Raw genomic sequence first — 11,023 nt, 5'->3', positions numbered from 1 at the left:
CTCATCTTGGCTAGGTGGTATACTCTCTAAATCATCTATATATGCTCCTTCCAGATGCTCAACACGCTATCTGTATTTGTCACCTGATTTCCAGCTTCATCTCTACAGGAGAATGTGCCTGCACCATAGCCTTCGGTTTGGTGTTTTACCCGTTGGACTTCATTCTGACTCCTGTACATCTCGATTTGCTCTCGCTCACGATTTTCTTGTTCTTTCTTCTTTTTTTCTGAAAATTCGTTTCTCCTCTCTCCTTTTCTCCCGATAATTCTCCATCACATTACGTGTTGCTACTGTCTGCAAGGTTGCGCTATACGCTGCGTATTTCAAATCAGTATCATTACGACACTCCTGATCGTACCATGGGTTTATTGGTGGTGGTTTTTGGTATCCAAGTGTTGCAGTGTGTAGGGAATGGGCAATTCTCTGTCACTGTGCTTCTATATTATTATCGTGACAAGGGGTGCTTTCATCAAGCAGTTGGGTAAGTTGAGCGGAGTAGGCCTCGGCTACCTGTTGTGTTTGCAGCTTTCAACGTCGAGTTTCCGTGTTGTGTTAGATCGCACCTTAGCTGCTACATGATGACGAGTGCGAACCTTGGCTGCTACAAGGTAATATTCGTTCCTCGGATCGATCGAACGTCTAATGGACTGGATGAATGCCTTCCGTCTATCACAACATGGTGAATTTGATCAGGAGAAATCCACTTGGCCTTGTGTATATCGAAGTGCTTGAATCTGGTGTTGCTAACTACCAAGTTTTTTGCTGCCGCGAAGTCAATCAACATCATGCCGCTGTCGGATGTTTCTTCATAAAGACTGAATTTTCCGACAGTGGCACCAAAAATATTTTCCCTTCCGATTTTTGTATTAAAATCTCCTAGTAGAATTTTAATGTCATGGCCAGGGCAGCGGTCATATGTTGTTTGAAGGGGCTCGTAAAATATGTCTTTGGTCTGTTCATCTTTATCTTCGGTCGGAGCATGGGCGCAAATGAGGCTGATGTAGAAGAACTTCGCTTTTATTCGGATTATAGCAATTCGCTCACTTCGTGAATCTGGAGACGAGGTCTTTTATTCTTCTGTTAACCATAAATCCGCAGCCAAATTCATGTCTCGTTTAATGGCAGCTATAATGTAGTGCGTAATTGTCTGATTTACTTACGCTTGCCCCTTTCCATCGCATTTCCTGTGAGGCAATAATGTCGGGAAACTGCACCTGTTCTGTATAACGTGCGCATATTCCAAGTGCAGATTCGCAGATCGTGGTCCTGTATACTTTTGCGGGGGTCGTCAACATTAGGGGGGTTTGGTTTTCTTTTTCTTTGCTTCAACCTATTTTTTTATAGTTCTTATGGGTGAACTCGCGGCACATATTAGCTGACTATTTCATCGGGTTATGAAAATAACTCCTCAGGTGGCACCACGGGGAGGTCAGTGTCCACAATTGAGATGAAAGGTGGACCAAGATATGCCTGGGCTTCGCCATGTTAAAGCTAATCAGAGCCGTTGCTTGGTATCTATCATCCCCTACGCCCCGGGTTGGTTCTCAAAAATATTTTTTAAAAAATCTACGCCTTGTGTTGGTTCTTAAAAAAATTTATATATCCCTGAAAAAATATTCTTTCCAAAATCCAAGTCAATCCAAGGGTCTCTTGGTCTGATAGTCGTTGGTAAAGAAAAATGGGAGTTGTGGTGTACATTTAATAAAATTTTTAATTTTTTATTATTTTATCTCCTTTCATTCGGTTTCCAACAAGAAGCCCTACAATAACATAATAATGCTGCATGCAACATAAGTACGCAATACAAACAACATCAAACAAGATTGTTGTCGGTGGTAACTCTATGCCAAAAAATACTTCGAGCAAAAAAAAAAAAACAGACGAGTGTTCAGGCAAAGTGTTTTTGTTGTTGTTCGTCTTTGCTCTTACTGCTGATGATCTCGATTCGTATCCATGGACAGATAGATCGATCGATGTGTGGAGGATAAAGCTGATGATGAAGACCATCAACTGGCAACTTGATGCCAAACGTCGTACAGTAGGACACATGGACATCATTATGTAAATGTAAATGCTTACAACAACAAAATAACTCGTTCGCAGGGCACAAAGCTGATTTCATAAATGAAAGCATACTTCAGGGTTCGGCACATGCATTATTGTTGTTGTTGTTGTTGTCGTCATCATCCTTGTCGTCTGGTTACAACACAGGCAAATCATATGGCATAGCTAACTATGGGACGTATGTCATTTGAACGAGTCAACAGTCCATTGTAGATTTGTCGATCGGTTCGTTCGTTCGATCGATGATCATTCATATCATCAGTCATGTGTGAAATTATAAAGACATGAAAGACTCAACTTTACAACTGGAAAATGCTGAATAAGAGACGTCGTGTATGAGCTAGGCTCTGTTGGCGAACAATTGTTCAACAGGGCTTCCTTAGGCATCATTTTTTTATAGCTAAAAAACACAAGAAAATTTACGAGGTCCAGAAATAAAATAGAAATGTTCAATAATATTTTTTAAGGCCCAACAGACCAATAAGCGTGGATTTTTAAAAGAATTGTTTTCATGGAGCTTCAGACCAATAAGCGTGGATTTTTTAAAGAATATTTTTTCAAAGACCTTCCGAACAATAAGCGTGGATTTTTTTAAGAATATTTTTTTTAAAGACCTTCCGAACAATAACCTTGGATTTTTTAAAGAATATTTTTTCAAGGACCTTCAGAACAATAAGCGCGGATTTTTTAAATAATACTTTTTCAAGGGCCTGTTTTTTAAAGAAGATTTTTTCAACGACCTTCAGTTCAATAAGCGTGGATTTTTTAAAGAATATTTTTTCAAGGACCTTCAGATCAATAAGCGTGGATTTTTTAAAGAATATTTTTTCAAGGACCTTCAGATCAATAAGCGTGGATTTTTTTAAAGAATATTTTTTCAAGGACCTTCAGATCAATAAGCGTGGATTTTTTTAAAGAATATTTTTTCAAGGACCTTCAGATCAATAAGCGTGTATTTTTTTAAGAATATTTTTCAAAGACCTTCCGAACAATAAGCGTGGATTTTTTAAAGAATATTTTTTCAAAGACCTTCCGCACAATAAGCGTGAATTTTTTAAAGAATATTTTTTCAAAGACCTTCCGAACAATAAGCGTGGATTTTTTAAAGAATATTTTTTCAAGGACCTTCCGAACAATAAGCGTGGATTTTTTAAAGAATATATTTTTAAGGACCTTCCGAACAATAAGCGTGGATTTTTTAAAGAATATATTTTTAAGGACCTTTCGAACAATAAGCGCGGATTTTTTAAAGACCTTCCGAACAATAAGCGTGGATTTTTTAAAGAATATATTTTTAAGGACCTTCCGAACAATAAGCGTGGATTTTTTAAAGAATATATTTTTAAGGACCTTCCGAACAATAAGCGTGGATTTTTTAAAGAATATATTTTTAAGGATCAGCAGACCAATAAGCGTGGATTTTTTAAAGAATATTTTTAAGGACCTCCAGACCAATAAGTGTGGATTTTTTAAAGATTATTTTTTTAAGGACCTCCAGACCAATAAGCGTGGATTTTTTAAAGATTATTTTTTTAAGGACCTCCAGACCAATAAGCGTGGATTTTTTAAAGATTATTTTTTTAAGGACCTCCAGACCAATAAGCGTGGATTTTTTAAAGATTATTTTTTTAAGGACCTCCAGACCAATAAGCGTGGATTTTTTAAAGATTATTTTTTTAAGGACCTCCAGACCAATAAGCGTGGATTTTTTAAAGAATATGTTTTGAAAAAAATTTGAAGAACTTTTTAGATCCTACCTCGTATGAAAAAGGAAAAATAATATTCATGTAACTAGAGAATATTTAGCAGCCTTGTATGAAATATTTCTATAAGCAAAATGTAAAACTATTCGAAGTAAAAAATAACTAAAGCAAATCTTACGAAGGGCTTCTTATAAAAAACGAATGAAGAGAAGAAGAAAAAAGCAAACACGCTTCATTCAACGCTTACTTTTTTCTTTCGATAAAGCTGAAAACTTCTCTTTAGATCTGGCGATGATGTTGCTGTTGGGACTTGGGATATAAAAAATAGTGTCATCAAATTACTCATAACTTCTTGCACATGGTCGCAGTGTAACTGATCCTCTGACAATTGTCTTGCCAAACGACAAAGTGACTGGTTGGCTGCAGGCATTCCCAGCTCAAGCCATGGAAGATAGGAGAAGGAAAAAATAGCCGTACTCGTGTTAGCTTGCCACTCGAGCGTTTCCAAACGAGAGCTGTGTCGTCCTCGCCGTTGTACATTTGATCACCTTGCGGTAAATTGTTGCCCCGAACGAGGGTGCCAGCAAGCCAATCAGCCAGCTAAGCTAGCTTTCCAGTGAGTGTTCGAGCTAAATGCGTCTCTAAATAAACTTTCTAACATTTTGCCAGAGAGTTAATATCTCCCACCCGGCTGTAATGAAGTTCTAATGTAACATTAAACGTGGAACCCCACAACAAATGTCGACCAGCTTAGGCTGTTAATAAACTCCGTTCGGAACATAATGCTTGACTGGATTTCATCCAGTGTATCCAAGTTGGGGATTTGTTTTATTGTTGGTGGCGAGATTGTGTTGCCCGATGTTGTTATTGTTGCTGTTTTGTATGTCGGTTGATGTGGCATCGACTGGGTGGCCCAAATTGTTAATTCACTGATAGCTGAATGAACTTCTGTAATTCCAAAGAGGTGGTCTTGTCTATGCATTTGTCCAACTTTGCAGATGGGTGTTTGTGTGTGTGCGTGCGTGGTTATAATGGTGCTAACAAAATGTTTACGCGATCACATTTGGTGGTGGACAAAAAAAAAAGGATTTGAGTGTGTGTGATTTTTAGTGAATTAAAGTTATAGGTAGGACTCTGATATAAAGTTGTGAGTTTTTACTACATCTGGGGTTCGAGATTTAAATAGAGGGGTATCTGTTCAGTACCTTTTCCATATTTGGAAGCAGTGGACCTTTGAACTCATATTCCAAGCAACGGTTATGATTGGCTTTAACGTGGTGAAGCCCAGGTTATCGTGGTCCCTCTTTCATTTCGCGACAACAAATACATGGTAGTTAGCAGCACCAGATTCAAGCATCTCGATGCACACAAGGCCACCAGGATTTCTCCTGATCAAACAACGAGAAATCAAATCGATCATGTTGTGATAGACGGGAGGCATTTATCCAGTGTTTTAGACGTTCGATCGTTACGAGGGGCGAATATCGATTCAGACTATTGCCTTGTGGCAGCCAAGGTTTGCACCCGTCTTAATGTAGCAGCAAAGGTGCGATTTAATGTAACACGGAAACTCGACGTCGAAAAGCTGCAAACACAACAGATAGCTGAAGCCTATTTCGCTCAACTTACCCACTTCCTAGTCGAAAGCACTACTTGTCCCGATAATAATATAAAAGCACAATGGCATAGAATTGCTCACTCCCTATAAACTGCAGCAAAAGCAACACTTGGGTACCAAAAACCACCATCAAGAAACCCATGGTACGATCAGGAGTGTCGAATGCAACTGATGTGAAAAAAGCAGCGTATATGGCAACCCTGCAGACAGTAGCAACACTTAATGTGATGGAGAATTATCGGGAGAAAAAGAGGAGAGGAGAAACGTGTTTTCAGAAAAAAGAAGAAAAACGTAAGCGGGAGCAAATAGAGATATACAGGAGTCAGAACGAAGTTCGGAAATTTTACCAACGAGTAAAACACCAAACCGAAGGCTTTGGTGCAGGCACATCCTCCTGTAGAGATGAAGATGGAAACCTGGTGACAAATACAAATAGCGTGCTGAGGGTCTGGAAAGAGCATTGTGAAAAGCTTCTGATATCAAATAGTGGCGGTGAAGAAGATACCCCAGAACCAATGAAAGATGACGGTATAGAGTGTATACCATATAGCCAGGATGAGGACAGAGTAGCAATTAATCGGCTGAAGAATAATAAAGCAACAGGTGCAGATGGATTACCGAACTATTCAATGCTGGTGATCAGACGCACGCACCTACTGATTAGTACAATTAGGCTAGGGGAAGGCATGCCCAATGATTAAAACCTCAGCACCCTGTGTTCCGTGCACAAAAAAGATGACAAGACTATAGAGGACTAAGTCTGCTTCCTATCGCATATAAAGTGCTATCCAGCGTGCTGTGGGAACGACTGAAGCCGATGGTCAATGACATATTTGAGTATATTGTACATATGCATCCTTACAATTGCATGTCAATGTTCCCTCGAAGGAACATACTAATAGCTATATCTAAATCTGAACCGATTTTCACGAAATTTAACACTCATCGTTCTAGGCTTAATTCAGTGAGCTATGCCAAATTTCGTGAAATCGAAGGATATATAGGGACTTTGGTGCATCATTTATATTAAAACGGACGAAAATTTTTATGGGAGCTATATCGAAATCTGAACCGATTTTTCCAATTTCAATAGGGTTCGTGCTTGGGCCAAATAAATGAGCTGTGTCAAATTTCATCCAATTCGAATCATAAATGCGACCTGTACTTTGTTTACAATTTAACATGGACAGACATACAGACTGACGGACATGTATAAATCGACTTAGAAAGTGATTCTATGCAGATTCTCAAAAGGAACCATGTATCTATCTCGTTTCCTTTTGCCTGTCACAAACATATGCACAAAGACATAATACCCTAATACACAGTGTGGTGAAGGGTTTAAACAGGGCCAAATCTCGCCGGACCAAACTTACACTCTACAAGACGCTGATACTACTCTGAGACATGGGTTTTGAAGAAAGCAGATGAGGCAGCTCTTGGAGTGTTCGAGAGAAAAATTCTTCGAAAGATCTATGGGCCGATCTGCGTCAACTGTGAATATCGCCGTCGAATGAACCACGAGCTCTATCATCTATACACGGAAATCGAGAATAGTTAGTCGTATCGAGCTGTAGCGTCTACAGTGGCATGTTGTGCCAATGAATGAGAATGTCCCAGCTCAAAAGACATATTAAAGCCAGCCTGCTGATGGTTCACACAGAAGGCAAAGGCTACGAATTTGATGGAAAAATAAAGTGGAATACAAGATTTCCGAACATGGTCTTTCAAATTGGAAGAGCCCAAGCGCCTTAAATTGTTTCCGGAGTAAAAAAATCCTCAATGAGGTTGACATTTGATTATTGTACACACAAACATTTTTATTGACCGTTTATTATCAGGACAGCCATACGAATTAGTTTTTAGATCACCTTCCACATTGAAAATTTATGATGTTCTATATATAATTGTGGTGTCTAGGGCGACCAGAATAAATCTCTGTGTAATATTTCGTGTTGTTCGGATCATAATTGTAGATTTAGTTTTAATCTTGGACCACCCGACGGATATTGCCAATTATGACTGTAAACACAACCAGAGAGTCAGGAGTCAGAGGCATACTTTTTCGCCGGCGTAAAAACCAAACGAAAGAGTTAGCGGCTAGATGCACAAAATGCCAATTATTTGTTTTCATTTTCTGAAAGAAATGAGGAACATTTCTTCTTGTTAATTTACTAAAAGAGAGGCTGCAGAGACACCTCAATTTTTCATCCATTTTATTATACCCTACACAACTATGTTGTCAGGGTATTAAAGCTTTGTGCAGCCCCAAAAGTTTGTAACGCCGCGAAATATTGGTCCTAGACCCACCTTCTAGTAAACCGATCGTCATATCTCAACTAGCTGAGTCGATATAGACATTGTGTCCGTCCGTCCGTCCATTATAATTTGTAAACACGATACAGGCCAAAGTTATGGACCAATCTTCACGAAAATTTGCATGTAGGATGGGTTCTGGCCAATGAAGACCCCTATTGTTTTTGGTAATGATCGGTAAACATTTAGTGTATGAAATGGACCAACAACTTTATTTCTGTCTGTTTTTCTGGTCGCTCCAGATGCCGCAATTATGGCCGGAACATCTCGAAATTTTACCTGGAGAACGGTATCGGGCTAAATAATAAGCATGCTTGCTTTCATAAAGATCTGTCAATATTCAGCGGGTCAAATGGCCCTTAACTTTTGTGTGAACAATTACCAACATTGCATTTTATGGAGTATATATTCATTCTTTAAGGACACAGACCCGAGAAGTTGACAGTATATCTAAGAGGAGTGGTTGACCCTTAAATTGATACCAATTATATTGTCGTATGTAGTCGGATGTGGGAGTTACACGTAAATATTTACAGGTGCTTACGTATTCAGATATTATTTAGTAACCCATTAACACACTGGAGGGTGGAAATATAGCGCTGATCGCTTTGAAATGTTCCATGAGGATTCAGGTATGATCAAGGACAACGCCTAAAATTTTCGGTGGGGATCAGATAATAATTTTGGGATGAAGTGGACCGAAAACTTATTTTTTGTGTTTTTTCGAGTCGATCTATAGCCACAATTGAATGTCGAACATCACAACACAATCCACGGTGAAGGGAATATGGACAAGTAATTAGAAGGACTGTACTGAATATTAGTAATATTCGTAAAATATGTCAGTGTAAGGAAGAGGTGCTTTTTACCTCTAATCGGGCAATATTGCCCAGACTCGGAATAAACATCCGCAGAAAGTTAGAACTCCGTGGTAGTTGTGTAGGGTACCGTATGGTCGGACCGTCCGACTATACTGCTCCGCTCATTGGTTTAATTTTCGATTTGATTTAAAAAAAAACCAACAGTTTGACAGTTCTTAAAATCAAGTATTTTTTTTTCGAAATATTTTTATTTCAATTTCTAAATTTCTTCTACGCTTGTTAGTACTTTAAATCTATTAAAAAAATATTTTTTTAAAAATCCACGATAATTCTTTAAAAAATATTTGTTAAAGCAGTAACAATACTTTAAAAAATATTTTTTAAAGAATTATCGCTTGTAGTATTTTCAAAAGTATTTTTTTTAACATTTTTTAAGGATTTTTATAAATAAAAATATTTTTATAAAAATATTGTTAAAAATAAAATATTTGTATAAAAAATAGTCCTTAACCTCTCGACGGCTATTGCCAATTATGTCTGTGTACCTATGATTCATATTCCATGTTCTTATACTCCCAATATAGAATTCTTATCAAACTTCGCACAGACCACAAACATGTGGCCGATCGAAGTTCAGTTCTTTTTATTTTATTTATTTAATTTTTTTAATAAAAAAACACAATTAATATTTGAAAAATTCGCATTTCTTTATTTATAATTTGTTTTATTTTTTTACTTAGAATTTATAAAATAAAAAAATTTTACATACACATATACATACATATATATAAAAAAAGAAATAATTTTAATCATAACTACTAATATAACAAATGTAAAAAATAAGAAATATAATTTCTAACACACATACGCACACTCGCACACGCATACAATTATTAATAATTAAAAAAATATATGTGAAATAAAAAATAAATGAGAGCTGACTGTGAGTAATCAGGGTATAGCAGTTGTTGTTGGTGTTTGGGAGAAAACAGTCTATTTGAAATTAGCCACAAAGTAAAATAATATTAAAGAACAAAAAAAAAAATTGAAATGAAATCAACATCCAATCAGCAAATATAAATTTTATAACAAATACATTAATTAGCCAATGATAAAAGTAGGGCTTATTAATTGGTTGATTTCGTGTTTTTTTTTTCTTTTTGATTTTGTTTTTTTATTTATTTTGCTTGTTTGTTGGTATTAAGTACATTTTAACCGCAGTTAATAAATGGATTTTTGTTACAAGTTTTTTATTTTTGTTTTTGAAAAAAAAAAAAACCTTACAGTCTAATCTTAAAATTGTATACATACAGCTATACACATATAAGTACATATTTATTTATAGTTACTCATAAATAACAATGAGTTCTGTTAGGTTTTTTTCATTTTGATTTTGTTTTTTCTATTAATTGGTATAATTATTAAATTTTTTAAAAATATTTGGGATATTTATTTTTTTTTATTTATTTTTTAATTTTGTTATACATATCTAACTAATGATGATCCGTAATTTTCTTTATAAGTACATGTGTTTCTTTAGAAATATTTTTGTCTTGTTTTTTTTTTTTTTTTTAAACAACTGTGAACATTTTTGTTAAGTATCTCGAGAATAATTTTTTACTCTATTGACACCATTTCCAGAGGAGAAATTTTGAAATAAAATTAAAAATCTAAAAAAAAAAAACAGTGAGCGGAGCAGTATAGTCGGGCGAGGCCGACCACACAACTTCAACAATAATCTAACTTTTTGTAGTTTTATTGGAACCCTTTTGACCGACTAGAGGTCAACAAATATTACTAATGTGTAGTACAGCTCTTCTAATTACTTGTCCAGATTCCCTTCACCGTGGGTTGTGTTGTGATGTTCTGCTTTCAATTGTCGCCTATAGATCGACTCAAAAAAAAAAAAAAAAAAAAAAACACACACAAAAAATTAAGTTTTCGGTCCACTTCCTCCCAAAATTATTATCTGATCATCATCGAAAATTATAGGCGTTGTCCTTGACCATACCTGGATCCTCATGGAAAATTTCAAAGCGATCTAGTGTGGTAATGGGTTACTATATTATATATGAATACGTTAGCACCTGTAAATATTTAAGTGTAACTCCCACGTCCGAGTACATACAACTATATAATTGGTATCAATTTGAAGGCCAACCTCTCCTCTTGGATATACTATCGACTTCTCGAGCCAATGTCCATCAGGAGTAAATATATACGGTAAAGAAATCAAATTTTGTCATTTTTCACACAAAAGTCAGGATCCATTTAACCCGCTCAATATTGACAGATCTTTATCAAAACATGCATGCTTATTCTTTGGCCCGATCCCATTCTCTATGTAAAAATTCGCGATGTTTGGGCCATTATTGCGGTCTCTGGAGCAACCAGAAAACCCGACAAAAATAAAGTTTTTGGTCCATTTCACCCCCTAAATATTAACCGAACTTTTCCAAAAACAATAGGGGTTTTTATTGGCCAGAACCCATCCTACATGC

The sequence above is a fragment of the Musca vetustissima genome, unplaced genomic scaffold (genome assembly GCF_032173495.1).
Source record: "Musca vetustissima isolate MV318-11 ecotype Yass unplaced genomic scaffold, APGP_CSIRO_Mvet_v1 utg7396, whole genome shotgun sequence".
Taxonomy (NCBI): Eukaryota; Metazoa; Arthropoda; class Insecta; order Diptera; family Muscidae; genus Musca; species Musca vetustissima.
Note: the sequence above shows the minus strand (reverse complement) of the source record.